Source organism: Schistocerca gregaria, chromosome 8, assembly GCF_023897955.1.
Source record: "Schistocerca gregaria isolate iqSchGreg1 chromosome 8, iqSchGreg1.2, whole genome shotgun sequence".
Taxonomy (NCBI): Eukaryota; Metazoa; Arthropoda; class Insecta; order Orthoptera; family Acrididae; genus Schistocerca; species Schistocerca gregaria.
In genome coordinates this window covers 358,128,797-358,146,985 of record NC_064927.1, presented here as the reverse complement: position 1 = coordinate 358,146,985, position 18,189 = coordinate 358,128,797, and positions in this window count along the sequence as shown.

The following is an 18,189-nucleotide window of genomic DNA, read 5'->3' as shown; positions in this document are numbered from 1 at the left end:
TCGGAATGTACAATGTACATGAATGGATGCAGATGATCAGAATGGAAGCTTACATACGTGTCACCTGTCAGAGTCGTATGTATACGGATCAGGTGTCCCACATCACTGCAACTGAACACGCCCCGCACCATTACAGAGCCTCTATCACCTCGAACAGTCCCCTGCCGACATGCAGGGTCCATGGATTCATAAGGTTGTCTCCATACCCGTACACGTCCATCCGCTCGATACAATTTGAAACGAGACTCGTTCGACCAGGCAACATGATTCCAGTCATCAACAGTTTTATGTCGGTGTTGAGGGGCCCAAGCGAGTAGCAAATCCTTGTGTCGTGCAGTCATCATGGGAACACAAGTGGGCCCTCGGAGCCGGCATATTACTGATGTTTCGTTGAATGGTTAGCACGCTGACCCTTGATGGCCCAGCATTGAAATCTGTAAGCAATTTTCGGAACGGTTGCACTTCTGTCACGCTGAACGATTCTCTTCAGTCATTGTTGGTTTCATTCTTTCAGAATATGATGTCGCAGATTTGATGTTTTACCGGATTCGTGATATTTACGATACGCTCGTGAAATGGTCGTGCGGAAAAATCCCCACTTCGTCGCTACTTGGGTCCATCGCTTGTGCGCTGACTATAGCTTCACGTTCAGACTCACTTACATCTTGATGACCTGCCATTGTAGCAGTAGTAACGGGTCTAACAACTGCGCCAGACATTTGGCAATGCCGACCACAGCGCCGTGTTCTGCCTGTTTACAGATCTCAGTATTTGAATATGCATTTCGATGGATTTGGAAGCACAAAGCCGAACGAGATCTGGATCTTAGGAATATATCGTAGAAATTTTAGCCATTTGCTGTACATAGCTGCCTTGGAATCCTTGGCTTTCTCAGGAACCGCTCATGAACTTAATGGTGCCTCCGCAGGCCTGTTAAGGCACACCGTAGATCATTTCTAATGCAAAGAGAACCAACCGATTTGCTCCATTTGTCTGAGCTGGAGGAAGTGTGTAACATCAGATATGCACCCTGTGCTGTAAGATATTTATAGTAAGACGATCCTTCCGTTAGTTGTACAAATGATCCCTTCCTCAACGACTATCCTCAACACTTGACCCTACCTTTCCATTACCAACAGAACGCGACGGGTGATACTCGGAAAAATGCCGTTTTTATGCGTGGTGTTTCGGAAAATATTAGGTAGCACATGCTCTCGCATGCATAGAATTTTAAGTTGGTAGTGTTTTAAGCTGTATCATCACACAGTATAAAACAGATCTCCGTTCTCCGGTTTCCGCGTGTTATAGAAACCGTCATCACAACCACAGTGCAAACAGTAGCAGTTTACGCTGAGGTGACAATAGTCATGTGATACCGCCTAATATCGTGTCGGACCTCCTTTTGCCCGCTGTAGTGCAAAAACTCGACTTGACATGGACTTAACACGTCGCTGAACTCCCGTGCAGAAATACTGAGCCACGCTACCTGCGTAGTCGTCCATAAACGGAAAAGTGGTGCCAGTACAGGATTTTGTGCACGTACTGACATCTCGATTATGTCCAATGGGATTTATGCCGGATAATTTGAGTGGCCAAATCGTTTGCTCGAATTCTCTAGAGGGTCCTTCAAACCAATCACGAACAATTGTATCCATAACAACTGCATCGTTGTTTGGGTACAGCTGGTTACCATGTAACCGGACCATTTCCAGTCACTCAGCGGTTCAGTTTGACCATAGGACACAGTCCATGCTATGCAAACGCAGCCCACACCATTATGGAGCCACCACCATGTTGCACAGTGCCTTGTTGACAACTTTGCTCCATGGTTGCGTGGGGTCTGCGACACAGTCGAGCTATACCACCATCTCTTACCAATTTAAATCGTGACTGATTTCCAGTACTTTAGAGCCCAGTCGATATGTTCACGAGCCTAAGAAAGTCGCTGCTATTAGCAGAGCCACTCGCGTCGATTGTCTGCTGCCATAATTCATTAACGCCAAATTTCAGCGCTCTGTCCAAACTGTTACGTTAGTCATTGTCCCATATTGATTTCTGAGGTTATTTCGCGCAGTGTTGCTTGTCTGTTAGCCTGACGACACTACGCAAACGCCGATACTCTCGGTCGTTAAGTGAAATCCGTTGGTCAGTGCTTTGTCCGTGGTGAGAAGTAATGCCTGAAATTTGGTTTCCTCGGCACGCATTTGTCACTTTGGTTCTCCGAATATCGAATTTCCTAACGATTTCCGATATGGAATGCCCCATGAGTTAAGCCCCGACTGAGGCGCGGCGTCTTATATCGCTCCTGTCTGGATCCTGTGTATCGGGAGATTGACTCATGCGTGCACAGTGACAGAGGGGCTGAAGCTGGTTCAGTCGAGTACGTAGCTCTAATTTACATCTGCCAGAGGACAGTAGCGGACAGGACTAGACAGAAAGAACTATAATGTAGTTAGAAATTTGACCACCAGTCCAGTATTGCACACAGACATTCAAGAAACAGGTCAAGAGAATGTTTTTGTGAATTTTATTTCTTGAAGGCTTTTTCGTTTATTTGTGTTTGTACAGTTTTGTATATGCTTTTAGTAGTGTGAGTGATGCGTGAATTTGGACTAAAGTAAATATGTAGATCATTGTTCTACTGATGAATGCTGTACGAATTAGTGTGCGAAAGTTTTAAGACAGTGTGAATGCAGACGACGGGGAATTTTGTATCATAATATGTTAAGGAAGATTATGGTAAAAGGAAAGCTAATTCCAGTGCAAATGAAAGTGGTTAATAACGTAAAGTAAAAAAAATTCAGAATGTTAAATATTTAAAATGGCTCTAAGCAATGTGGGACTTAATATCTGAGGTCATCAGTCCCCTAGACTTAGAACTACTTAAACCTAACTAACCTAAGGACAGCACACACAGCCATGCCAGAGGCAAGATTCGAACCTGCGACGGCAGGAGTCCAAGGGATTCGGGGCCCAGCCTTTCAATGGTACGGTCTTGTGTAGTATGAGTTCCAAAGGAAGTTGTAATTTGCCGGTTTGAATTGTGCTACATGTTTCTAAACTGTTTTAAAGTGAAGGGATATTTATTCCGGTGTATTGTTTAGAAAGTACGGATCTTTTAAGTAATTGTGTGTATGAGAAACGACAGTAATTTCGTGTGGCATAGAGCAGATCGGTGTCTAAAAACCTGAGTGCCTTAGACACCTAAACTTAATAGTATGGCGAGCATTTTCATTTAAGAACAATTCGTGCTAAGTAACTGTCCAAATGCTCATGCTAACGGGAATGAAAGGATTTGTGCTAGACACCTAAACTTTATAGTATGGCGAGCATTTTCATTTAAGAACAATCCGTGCTTAGCAGCTGTTCAGATTTCGGGAAATACGTTACCATAAACACGCTAACGCGAATGAAAGGGTTTACGGATGACTGTGCTAAGATTAGCACGGGCTTTGCAGTGAACGTGTACACCTCAAGGTTCAGAAAATACCGAAGTTTTGCCAGTATTTCCACCTTTCATTCAGAATTCAGAAGATTCTTAGAATAGTTACGTTGTATGCAGCCTGATGCGAGTTGCAGTACTGTAGGTTTCTGCTCGGCTTTCCTACCGGCGATCTGCAGCAACGAGTTCACAGGTAGGTGCAGGTAATGGACGAACGAAACCGGGCAGACGCACGACTACCACTCCGCGTTCAAATTCTGTTAATTCTCGTCGTGCGGCCCTAATCACGTCGGAAAGCTTTTCACATAAACCAGAAATGACAGCTTCGCTAACGCATTGTTCGTTTGTATCTTATGTACGCTATATTACTGTATAAGTTCATATCGCTTTTCCACAACTATTGTCACCTCGTGTAAACCTCTAATGCAAATGCCTTTCGCATCACCGCAGTACGTGACGTGGCCTTCCTTGATTCCTGGCGAAGCGAACTGCGGAGGACCGCCGGCAGCGGTGTAGGCCGCGCGTGTGAAGCGCCAGGGGCCGATCTCTGCGCCAAGCCGTGGCGCCTGCAGGGCTCAGGGCGCAGGCGGACAGCGAAATCTCAAAGGCTGCGCCCTGCGCCCTCCGCCCTCCGTCCTCCGGCCGCCGGCTGCCGTCCTAATCAGTTGACAAACAGCGGCCGCGCCTCGCAGAGCAGCGGACATGCATATTCATGGCCCGCCGGCCGCCCGTGTCTTCAGCACGGCGTCATACGGGACCTCCGCCCCCAATATAGCCCTCCACACACATCCTTTGCGCCCCCAAACCCAGTTCCCGGCTCACAGCTCCCTGCGTCCTGCACGCGGCCGTCGACATCCTCAGTCTCTGGCCGACGCTGATGACAGGTTCCGAACCTAAGAGAGCTGCAGCGCAGATTCGAGAAAAGTCAAAACCTAGCCGACAGAGAAAAGCTAAACGAAGCAAAGGAGGGCAACGAGAGAGGCGATCAATAGCGGTGAAAGTAAAACTTCGTCAACGGATCTGAGTGAAAACCCTAAGAGGTTTTTGAAGGCTCCTCACCCGAAAAGCTTCCACAATATCACAAGTAGCTATAAGTTTTTTTTTTTTTTTTTTTTTTTTTTTTATTTGAGCAAGTAAACGTCGAACACATACGGTCTGCTGTTTCTGATGTAGCAAAACAAAAGAAAATAAAAGTTCGCCAGAAATTCTTCTTAGTTAGGTGAAGGAAAATTTCTTCAAGAAAACGAAAATTGGTTTTTGAAAGCGTAGATTGCGTTCTCTTCACCAATGGAAATTCGACCTTCAAAATAAAGTACACTACTGGCCATTAAAACTGCTACACCAAGAAGAAATACAGATGATAAATGGGTATTCATTGAACAACTACTAGAACTGACATGTGATTACATTTTCACGCAATTTGGGTGCATAGATCCTGAGAAATCAGTACCCAAAACAACAACCTCTGGCCGTAATAACGGCCTTGATACGCCTGGGCATTGAGTCAAACACAGCTTGGATGGCGTGTACAGGTACAGCTGCCCATGCATCTTCAACACGATACCACAGTTCATCAAGAGTAGTAACAGGCGTATTGTGACGAGCCAATTGCTCGGCCACCATTGACAGACTTTTCAATTGGTGAGAGACCTGGAGAATGTGCTGGCCAGACTCCTGTCTGTGGTGCAGCGTCAAGGGTAACGGCAGCCATGGTCTCCGAGCTGATACTCCATGCTTCTGCAAAAACGTCGTCGAACCGTTCGTGCAGATGGTTCTTCTCTTGCGAATGTCCCCATCTGTTGACTCAGGGATCGAGACGTGGCTGCACAAGCCATTACAGCCATGCGGATAAGATGTCTGTCATCTAGACTGCTAGTGATACGAGGCCTTTGGGATCCAGCACGGCGTTCCGTATTACCGTCCTGAACCCACCGATTCCATATTCTGCTAACAGTTACTGGATCTCGACCAACGCGAGCAGCAATGTCGCGATACGATAAACCGCAATCGCGATAGGCTACAATCCGACCTTTATCAAAGTCGGAAACGTGATGCTACGCATTTCTCCTCCTTATACAAGGCATCACAACAACGTTTCACCACTCAACGCCAGTCAACTGCTGTTTGTGTATGAGAAATCGGTTGGAAACTTTCCTCATGTCAGCACGTTGTAGGTGTCACCACCGGCGCCAACCTTGTGTGAATGCTCTGAAAAGCTAATCATTTGCATATCACAGCATCTTCTTCCTGTCGGTTAAATTTCGCGTCTGTAGCACCTCATCTTCCTGGTGAAGCTACTTTAATGGCCAGCAGTATACATATTCGTAGTTCTATCTAATGAACAGCACGATTTTTCCACGGCGCAATACATCAAGGATCGTAGAACAGGTCGCGGGAGCGCAGCTGCCCGGATGACGAAGGCGACGCCCGATACGAGGCGGAGTCCAAACGGTGATGATACATCAGTCATTGGCTGGCGAAACCGAAACTGGCTCCAGAGGGCTCCGCGCCGGCAGAAATACTAGCGCGGCGGGAGGTTACGATTTTCCTATTCGCTATCAAAGTTACTGGGGATGAAGCAAGAGTCGCAGGTCAGGAGCGAGCACTGCTGCTATCTTCTGCATCTCTCGCTGATTACCGGTAGGCCCTCTCGGGACTGGGCTGTTTACCACGGAAATCAGTCTGAACGCAGGGGCTGAGCTGACAACAACACGCTAAGTACAGATGCTTTGTGGGTTGACGGCATTGAAGGCGAAGCTGAGAGAGACATCTTACGTAAAATCGTCCTGCGTTTCCATATCATCTTCTCATTCACTGAGTGACCATACTGGCACCGAAACGGAAGATAACAAAGATAATGCCGAAATAATGCTTTCGATCTTCCGAAATTGTTTCAGCGCGGTAGATCGTAACACGGTCCCTCCTTTCAAACATCGTAAGAAACATCGAAATGCCAGATATTGAGATAAATAATCGCGGAATAGAAAAGCAACTACAGTCCTCTTCTAGTAGGAGTTTATCTTACAAAAAACTACCCAAGGGATTCCCTTCCATTCTGATTTTCTTTGATTATGATCTAGTGCAGACCAAAGTAAGAGACACATATAGTTTTATACGTGCACATACGACCATTAAGGGAATGGAACACTTCCTTAAAAATGAGTTTAATACAGTATTCCTGTATGAACACTGCAGAAACAGTAACAGATTTAAAAAACAAACTGAAATAGAAATTTTAAAGTTTTCAATGTACGCTACAATAATGCACACAGAATTGTCTAAAAAAACATTTTTTTTCGAAATCCCCTTCCCCCCACACTATTTTGTTTTTCATTTCAACATTTAACTAATAGCAAAACGTATAGCGGAGTTCGTAGTATATTCAGTCATACAGCATATGATTAAGTGTTATTCCAAAGACGCATTTGTGAGAAATAAACTAGTAAAATATGTATATATCTCTGCACGCGCCCGATATGTGTCCGGTTGACTGTCAGTTGTCGTGTTATGTTGTTTAGTTAGTCTTTCCCAGATTTATTTAATTTTGAGGAATATAAAATGTCTTGTGTTGTATTTGTGTTTTCCTTTTTGCAAATGGTGTATGTTTCTATTTCAAGCTGTAGCCTTCCCATGTTTAACTTTGTTATATTTGAAACTGTTTGTACATTATTGTTCTAATACTATTTTAAATTCGAACAACAATGAGGAACCACAGATTTGTTCGGGACAAAAAAATGGTGAATTCACTTTGATTTACTCTTGTATTCCTAATTCTGCTCTACACTACAACATATTCAAAGCCGATGGCAATAGAAGTGTATTCATTGAGTAAGTTTACTTGTTAGATCGCTGCAGCAACGAAATGTACCTAGCACCGAAAACAAGATCATTCCTATTTTCAAGAAGATTCGTACGACAGATGCACATAATTGTAGGCCTATACCATCAACGTCAGTCTGTTATAGAATCAGGGGGGAGAATATGTTTAATGCTCAAGAATTATGATCTTTTGGAGAACGAAAATCTCCTCTATAAAAATAAATATGGATTCCGCAAACAGAGATCTTGCGAAACTCTGCTCGCTCAGTTCCTCCACGATACCCATTACGCTGTAAATAACTGCGAACAGGTAGGTGCCGTATTCCTTGACTTCAGGAAGGCATTTGACACGGTACCGCATTGCCATCTAGTGAGAAAAGTACGAGCTTACTGGGTATCGAACCAGATTTGTGACTGCATTCAAGACTTGTTTGGAGGTAGGTCCCAACAAGTCGCTCTAGACGGGACAAATTCGACAGATGTAAAGGAAATATCCGAAGTACGCCGAGGAAGTGTGATAGGACCGTTACTGTTTACGATAGCGTAAATGATCTAGCGGAAAGTGGAGGAAAGCACGTCATGACAGACGATGCAACTGTCTGTAAGAAAGTAACAACGCCATAAGACTACAAATTTGCAGAATAGCCTGCAGTGGATTGATAAACGGTGCAGGCTCTGGTAGTTGACCTTGAACGTAAATAAATGTAACATACTGAGCATAAGTAGGAAAAGAAATCCACATCTGTGCAAGTACATTATTTATGACAAATTGCTGGAAACAATATCTACCGTACAATATCTAGGAGCAGGGGAACAAAAGTCAGAACGAAATATTTAATGTTTAATAATTTTTGTAAAATAAAGTAGGACAAGAAAACACTTCTTAAACGCACAAAAAATCGCTTTGTAGTGCAACCTAACGTAACTTACCTGAAAATCACGTAAAATAGAATTTTAAGTATTTTCTACACTTTCTCAAAGGAATGTTTACATATTCCCCGTTATGCCTCATCCATGGGGTAGAAGGGGATGAGAAATTTTTTTGTGTAATTACTGCATAAACGTTGAAATTATTGGCTATGTCAACTTATAAATGAGACCTAAAGTTGTTTAATGAACACTTTAGTCTAAGAACTAAGGCATCTTCAAAAAATCGTTAACAATGCGAAAATATTTTAATATCATTTTGAAAAATGTGTAATTCCTTTTGATGCTTATACCAAAGTACTGTTAACGTTGCTGTTGCTTTATTGAAAACAATAGCTCTCCCACCAGATGTGTTTTCTGACTTGCGAACAAAGCACATAGGATGCCTATTAATAGAGCATTATATACCCTTTATTAATAGGCATACGTTAATAGGCATCCTATGTTCTCTGTTCGCATATGTTGCTTATATATACTTCAGATATGCTGCCAAGTCGTCTTTTTGTTTTGCAGTGAAACCTTCTTTCAAATTTTTCGTCTGATTTGTCAACTTAGTAGTAGGATTATTCTAAGCTGACGATCATATCTTCCCAACATTGATTTCAGTACTTTAAACTCCCATTTAGTCTACATCTACATTATTATTCTGCAATTCACGAAAAAATACCTGTAGAGGGTTCAACGAATCACATACAAGCTATTTCTCTACCGTTCTACTCTCGAACGGCGCACGGGAAAAACGAGCACTTACGTCTTTCTGTGCGAGCTCTGATTTCTCTTACTTTATCGCGATGACCATTTCTACCTATGTAGGCGGGCGCCAACAGAATATTTTCGCAATCGAAGGATAAACTTGATGATGGAAAATCCACGAGAAAGTCCTGCCTCAACGAGAAACTCCTTTGATTTAATGATTGCCACTCCAGTTCCCGTATCATGTCCGTGGAACTCTCTCACCTATTTCGCTATAAGACAAAGCGAGATGCACTACTCTGAACTCTTCCTCCGTCAATCCCATGTGACGCAAATTCTACACCGCACAGCAATACTCCAAAAGAGGACGGACAAGCATGGTGTAAGAAGTCTCTTTAGAAGACCTGTTGCACTTTCTAAGTGTTCCACCAATAAATCGATGTCTTTGATTTCTTTTCCCACAATGTTACCTATGTGATCAATTCAATTTACATTATACGTAACTGTAAACTCTAAATATTTGCAGCCTTCAGACTTGAGTGATTTATCATGTAAACAAAACTTAAAGAATTTATTTCAGTACTCGTATAGATGACTTCATACCTTTTTCAGAAGATAATGCTGCTGAAACCGCCATTTCCATTGAAATTACATTCGACTTCTGTCTGTCCTTCTACTGTAAGTTTCCACCATCTGGAAAAGTATTCTGCGCAGTGCCGTTCGCCCCAAGAAAACATTTCAGCCTAACAAGTTTTATGGAGCATAATAACAGTCGATTTAAACGAATTATGTAACTTACGTACAGCGAATGACATGCACTTTAAGATAACATTTCATTTGAGGTCGTACAATTATGATTAATCGGCTTGTATTGCATTTAAATTTATCAAAAGCTAGAAAACCACAACTGGAAGCGTGAAAAACGGGAATCGAACCAGGGCCCGCTTGCACGGGAAGCGAGCACGTTACCACCCAGCTAAGCAGGCTGACCCTCCCTTTCAGAGACAGTTACATATCACTAGAATATGTTGCAGCATTTTCCAGTCTAGAAAGCAGCACTATTCCGTTGTACCCCTCTATCTCACTCTGCCCCGTGTTCTCCTACCTATCCAGAGCGACCTAAGTAGAATGACCCCATAAAACAAATAGGAGGAAAAACAGATGCCAGACAGATTCATAAGAAGAATCTTAAGGAAATGTAAGTTATCCACGAAGGAAGTGGCTCACAGTTGTCCGAGCGGTTCTTTGGTTCATCAATCTGGGAGCGTTACCAGGTAGTCCTGAAAGAAGAGACAGGCAATGAACAACGGCACGTTTCGTCAAGGGGTCGCTCAGTTGTTGCGAGAGTGATACAGAGATGCTCAGCAAACTCCAAACTCCCTTTCCAGACACTACAAGGCGGCGTTGTTCATCAAGGCGAGGTTTGCTGTTAAGATTTATAGTGAACACTTTTCGGGAAGTGTCGGAAAACATGCTACTTCCTCCCACGTACAGGGTGGCCCATTGATAGTGACCGGGGCCAAATATCTCACGAAATAAGCATCAAACGAGAAAACTACAAAGAACGAAACTCGTCTAGCTTGAAGGGGGAAACCAGATGGAGCTATGGTTGGCCCGCTAGATGGCGCTGCCATAGGTCAAACGGATATCAGCTGCGTTTTTTTTATATGCTGGACGACATCATCCAAGTGACCGGACAGTTGGCCGGATAGTTACGTTATTTAAGGAAACCGGAAGTGTTCAGCCACATGTGAAACGTCAACCACGACCTGCAACAAATGATGCCCAATTAGGTGTTTTAGCTACTGTTGCGGCTAATCCGCACATCAGTAGCGGACAAATTGCGTGAGAATCAGGAATCTCAAAAATGTCGGTGATGAGAATACTACATCAACATCGATTGCACCCGTACCATGTTTCTATGCACCAGGAATTGCTTGGTGATGACTTTGCACGTCGTGCACAGTTATGCGACTGGGCACAAAAGAAATTAGGGGACGATGACAGATTTTTTGCACGCGTTCTATTTAGCGACGAGCGGTAATGTAAACCAGCATAATATGCACTATTGGGCAACGAAAAATCCACGATGGCTGCGACAAGTGGAACATCAGCGACCTTGGAGGAATTAATGTATGGTGCGGCATTATGGGAAGAAGAATAATTGGCCCCCATTTTATTGATGGTAGTCTAAATGGTGCAATGTATGCTGATTTCCTACATAATATTCTACCGATGTTAGTACAAGATGTTTCACTGCATGACAGAATGGCGATGTACTTCCAACGTGATGGATGTCCGGCACATAGCTCGCGTGCGGTTGAATCGTTATTGAATAGCATACTTCATGATAGGTGCATTGGTCGTCGAAGCTCCATACCATGGTCCGCACGTTCACCGGATCTGACGTCCCCGGATTTCTTTGTGTGGGGAAAGTTGAAGGATATTTGCCAACGTGATCCACCGACAACGCCTGACAACATGCGTCAGCGCATTGTCAATGCATGTGCGAACATTAAGCAAGGGGAACTACTCGCTGTTGAGAGGAATTGCGTTACACGTATTTCCAAATGCATTGAGGTTGACGGACATCATTTTGAGGATTCATTGCATTAATGTGGTATTTACAGGTAATCACGCTGTAACAGCATGCGTTCTCAGAAATGATCAGTTCACAAAGGTACATCTATCACATTGGAACAACCGTAATAAAATATTCAAACGTATCTACGTTCTGTAGTTTAAATTAAAAACCTACCTGTTACCAACTGTTCGTGTAAAATTGTGAGCCTTATGGTTGTGACTGTTACAGACCCATCTATCACAAAGCAAAAAAAGTGGTCCAACTAAAATATTCGTATTTCTTTACGTACTACACGAATATGTAATAAAAATGTGGGTTCCTATTTCAAAAAAACGCAGCTGATATCCGTTTGACCTATGGCAGCGCCATCTAGCGGTTCAACCATAGCGCCTTCTGGTTTCCCCCTTCAAGCTAGACAAGTTTCATTCTTTGCAGTTTTTTCGTTTGACGCTTATTTCGTGAGATATTTCGCCCGGTCACTATCAATGGACCACCCTGTATGTGTAGATGTAGATTTGCATGAACCTAGCATTACGTAATGGGGGAGGGTGGGGGGAATATTTGATAGCATTTCAAACAGTCTGCATCAGATACCACAAGTGACTGAAGACAGCTACACTTTGTAACAGATCACTTGCGGACAACGACAGCTTTCTCACTGCTGTGGCTATTGTGTGATGCTAATGATGACACTAGTGGGAAATATTTCTTTCAGTACGCTTAGTCCGTTGCACAAAGCAATTTGCTGGCCACAATATCTGTTCACATGAAAATAGTCTGTGATTTAGTTCACCTTCTGATGTTCAATCGCACGAACAATTGGGAAGTTTCTGGAGTCTGCCATGGAGAAGTGACTGGATAAGTTGGCATGGCGTGAAATAACATTAGGTGACGTTTCTTGCATGACCAATCCGCAATCCGTAAACGAATATCGTCTGGAAGACCATGTTGCAGGTTACAGTTCTGACGGCCTCAGTGCTTTGGTCTTTCTTCCCATTCTTCTATGCACGCGTTACATGCCCCCAATTTAAGTTAAGGGATGTGGTTGTATATACTGACATAGGGAATCAGGAAATGCTTCTTGTGCGCTTCGTCCTTTGCTCGCAGTTTCGCATACCCGTTATATTGGGTGCTTTGATACGCTGGTATCAAGGAGAAGTTCCATGACGCTGCAGCCGTTAGCATAAGAATTTTATGTAAAATGGCGTAAGATGTTCAAAATTCTAAGAAAAATAATGGTAAGCTATAGGGAAAAACGGGTAATATAAAATATGTACAAGAAACAAGCTGGAACAATAAGAACGGAAGATCAAGAACAAAGAGCTCTGATTAAATTAGGTGTAAGACGAGGATGTAGTGTTTCACCTTTACTGTTCAATCAGTATAGCAAAGAAGCAATAACGATAGTAAAAAAGGTTCAAGTGTGGGATTCAAATTCTAGATTCGCTGACGACACTGCTATTTTCAGTGAAAGTAAAGAAAAATTACAGGATCTGCTGAATGGAATGGATAGTCTAATTAGTAAAGAGCATGGTTTGAGAGAAAATCGAAGAAAGATTAACGTAATGAGAAAGAGCAGAAAGTACAACAGTGAGAAGCTTAACATCATAATTGGTGATCACGAAGTAGATGAAGTTAAGGAATTCTGCTACCTATGCTTCAAAATAACCCATGACGGAAGGAGCAGGGAGAACATAAAAAAGTACAAGCAAAACGTAATTTATGGCCCAGAGAAATTATTTGCATCAAACATAGGCGTTAATTTGAGGAAGAAATTTCTGAGAATGTAAGTTTCGAACACAGCATTATAACGTGGTGACACTTAAGACTGTGGGAAAACCAGAACAGAATGGACTCTAATTATTTGTGATATGGTGCTGTAGAAGAAAGATGAAAATTAAGCGTACTAATAAAGTAAAGAATGAGAAGGTTCTCCCCAAAATCGTCAAGGAAATGAATATATGGAAAACAATGACGAGATTAAGGAACAGGATGAGAGCACATCTGTTGAGACATCAGGGTGGACTTCAATGGTACTAGAGGGAGCTCTGGAGGGTAAAAAAGTGTAGAGGAATATGGAGATTGGAATACATCCAGCAAATGATTGAGGACGCAGGTGACAAGTGCTGCTCTGAGATGACAAGGTTGGCACAGGAGAGGAGTTCGTGGCGGGCCGCATCAAGCCAGCCCGAAGACTGATGACTGAAAAAAATATTGTTACGTAAATGAGAACGATATTTTTGAAAGTGTTTGTTTCTTGCACTTAACAAACGAATGTTCGAAAAGGTGTGACGTGCATCGCATGTAGCTGAGGCAGTATTTTTTGAGAAAGGTGAAGTAAACAATTGCGGAACCTACGTATCTCCCCCTATGAAATTCACTCCAGTTTTATAAATAACTATCTTAAGATAATAACTTATGTAATATTAGCGGAAGAACAAGCACGATTTAGAAAAGATCATTCCAGCGCTGATAACATTTTTAAACTAAATAATACACTACTGGCCATTAAAATTGGTACACCACGAAGATGAGGTGCTACAGACTCGAAAAATTTAACCAACAGGAAGAAGGTGCTGTGATGTGCAAATGATTAGCTTTTCAGAGCATTCACACAAGGTTGGCGCCGGTGGCAACAGCTACAACGTGCTGACATGAGGAAAAATTCCATCCAATTTCTCATACACAAACAGCAGTTGACCGGCGTTGCCTGGTGAAACGTTGTTGTGATGCCTCGTGTAAGGAGGAGAAATGAGTACCATCACGTTTCCGACTTTGATGAAGGTCGGATTGTAACCTTTCTCGATTCCGGTTTATCGTATCGCGACATTGCTGCTCGCGGTGGTCGATATCCAATGACTGTTAGCAGAATATGGAATCGGTGAGTTCATGAGGGTAATACGGAACGTTGTGCTGGATCCCAAAGGCCTCGTATCACTAGCAGTCGAGATGACAGGCATCTTATCCGCATGGCTGTAACGGATCGTGCAGCCACGTCTCGATCCCTGAGTCAACAGATGGGGACATTCGCAAGAGAAGAACCATCTGCACGAACGGTTCGACGACGTTTGCAGCAGCATGGACTATCAGCTCGGAGACCATGGCTGCGGTTACCCCTGACCCAGCATCACAGACAGGAGCGCCTGCAATGGTGTACTCAACGACGAACCTGGGTGCAGGAATGGCAAAACGTCATTTTTTCGGATGAATCCAGGTTTTGTTTACAGCATCATGATCGTCGCATCCGTGTTTGGCGACATCGCGGTGAACGCACATTGGAAGCGTGTATTCGTCATCGCCATACTGGCGTATCACCCGGCGTAATGGTATGGGGTGCCATTGGTTACACGTCTCCGTCAGCTCTTGTTCGCATTGACGGCACGTTGAACAGTGGACGTTACATTTCAGATGTGTTACGACCCGTGACTCTACCCATCATTCGAACCCTGTGAAATTCAGCAGGATAATACAGTCCGCACGTTGCAGGTCCTGCGCGGGCCTTTCTGGCTACAGAAAATGTTCGACTGCTGCCCTGGCCAACACATTCTCCAGATCTCTCACCATCTGAAAACGTCTGGTTAATGGAGGCCGAGAAACTGGCTCGTCACAATAGACCAGTCACTATTCTTGTTGAACTGTAGTATCGTGTTGCAGCTGCATGGGCAGCTGTACTTGTACACGCCATCCAAGCCCTGTTTGATTCAATTCCCAGGCGTATCAAGACCGTAATTACGGCCAGAGGTGTTTGTTCTTGGTACTGATTTCTCATGATCTGTGCACCCAACATGCGTGAAAATGTAATCACATGTCAGTTCTAGTATGATATATTTGTCCAATGAATACCCGTTTATCATCTCCATTTCTTCTTGGTGTAGCTATTTTTATGGCCAGTAGTGTAGAAAAACGTCGAGATTTCAACTTGGAAACTTATATCACATTTACCGACTTCAAAAAGGCCTTCGATGAAATAAACAGATGTAAAGGATGCGAAATTATGAGTTTCAGAGGATAGTCCCACAACCAAATAGCTGATAAACAGTTCAAATGGCTATGAGCACTATGGGACTTAACATCTATGGTCAGCAGTCCCCTAGATCTTAGAATTACTTAAACCTAACTAACCTAAGGACACCACACACATCCATGCCCGAGGCAGGATTCGAACCAGCGACCGTAGCGGTCACGCGGTTCCAGACTGAAGCGCCTAGAACCGCTTGGCCACCTTGGCCGGCACACATTAAATAAAGAAATCAACAACATTTATTAAAATAATTTACACACAAATACTCAACTTTAACTGATGCATGGTGCGTGGCTCTGTAGTTGACGCCCTACACATTAATCTTACCTAAAACAGTGAGACAGAACTATGTAATCTACAGAAGTTTACACTGGTCTGCTATAACTAACAGTTAAATGTTCAGGCTCTGAAAACTGAATAATACTTCAAAATTCAGCGTTTACTGTCAGTCGATCACTCGTTGAGAGCAGCTGGGCTATGACGGTGGCGCTGGAACTGGTCGGTGGCTGACGAATGCCGGCCGGAGTGGCCGAGCTGTTCTAGGCGCTTCAGTCTGGAACCGCGCGACCGCTACGGTTGCAGATTCGAATCCTGCCTCGGGCATGGATGTGTGTGATGCCCTTAGGTTAGTTAGGTTTAAGTACTTCTAAGTTCTAGGGGACTGAAGACCTCCGATGTTACGTCCCATAGTGCTCAGAACCATTTGAACCATTTTTGAAGTGACGAATCATTGCAACTGCTGAAGGCCCTGAATTGCGACAAATGAGCGAGTGTGGCTGTGTGCCGGTATTCATTCGCGAGCGATGGAAGGATGCCCATCCGCGATCTGTTTTGCAGAGGCGGGAAGTAGTTACTGCCGGTTGGCATATCTATTGGCAGACAGAGGGGGTTCATTTGTGTCTCTTCTGGCGGAAGCAGAAATAGGTTGAAATGCAGATGATGATGATGAAGAAGAAGAAGAAGGAGAAGAATGAAGGAATACGGCAAGTGCGAGTAGATCTCGCCCGCCGAATGTTCCGTACAAACGCAATTATGTATACACCCATCCATACCGGAAATCGCGGATTTCGACTATTTTTGACTCGTATCGATACTTGCAAGATATCGAAATATGTGACATACTGACCCAGTAACTTAAACTCTTTACTCTGCCAAAGGAGCGTATATTTTAGCAATTTGATGGTGATGATGATGATGATGACGTTTGGTTTGTGAGGCGCTCAACTGCGCGGTCATCAGCGCCCGTACAAAGTCTCAATTTTTACACAGTCCAATTTTTACACGGTCCTATCTAGCCACTGCCACGAATGATAATGACGACAATGAAATGATCAGGACAATACAAACACCCAATCCCCGGGCAGAAAAAAACACCAACCAGCCGGGAATCCAACCCGGAACCTCGTGATCCAGAGGCAGCAACGCTAGCCAACAGACCACGAGCTTTGGACTTTTTTTTCAGTACGTGACATTGATTTCAAATTGATATGTCACCTGTTTCTGAGGAAGATGGGTCTTAACAGACGGACGGACAGTCGGGTAACATGGCACAAAAAAATTATTTCGTGTGATGTAATCAAAAATTAACAATTTTAGGATTTTTCCTTTATTTGCATTGTAAAACCTTGGTTCTTGCCAAATTTCACAATTCTAGGTCAACGAGAAGTATCCTATAAGATTTGATGAGTGAGTTTATGAGTATAAAAATATGTAACAAAATGGTTGTATCTATTGATTGCATTGACGTAGATGCTTATGTATCTTATACCGCTAAGAGACCATAGATCTTAGTACGTGACATAAATTTCAGCTTGATGCGTCAGCATGTTCCTGAGAAACATGAGTCTTAACAGACCAACAGCCACGAAATCGGATAACAAATGATAAAAACGTATTTGTCCGTGTGATCTAGTTAGAAATTAACCATTTTCGGATTTTTTTCTTTTACTTGTATTGTAAACCTTGTTTCTTGCCTAATTTCAGGATTGTAGATCAATGAGAAGTACCCCATAAAATTTGTTGAGTGATTTTGCAAGTATCAAACTATGGAACATAAATGTTCGTATCTTTGCATTGGCGTAGGAGCTTAAGTGTTTTACTCGCCCAAGGAAACATAGACTTCAGTAAGGGACATAAATTTCAACTTGATACCCCCACCCGTTCCCGAGGAAAAGAGATCTTAGCAGTTGGCCAGACAGATAGACAAAAGGACGAACAACAAAGTGATACCATAAGGGTTCCTTGTTTACCAATTGAGTTACGGAACTGTAAAAAGTATAGATGAAGAAAGAAGTCTGTGCTAAGCCCTTACCTGAATACCGGCTAGCTTAGTAGGACTTCTGCTACGATATTCAAGAATAATTAATTTGGCATTGGAAGTACGAGTAGACGAGAAGGTAGTAGGGGCAGACAGACGCTACAATAAGAGCACCACGCAAAAAATTAGTCAATGCCTGGTGACACCACGCTAATACCATGCAGCATAGAACCAAGCCTTTACTATTTCCCGCTTTCAGCGTGGTAGAGGGTCCACAACTCTGTTCAAACAGATGAAGCCAGACGTTGGTCATTATATCACACAGATCTACCAAATTGCGAGGATTACTATATTTGTGTTTCACTCGTTATTCTGTACAGTTCCAAACATTTTACATAGGATGACGTTGGGGTGCAAAAGGATGGCAGAATGTTCGTCAAAATAGG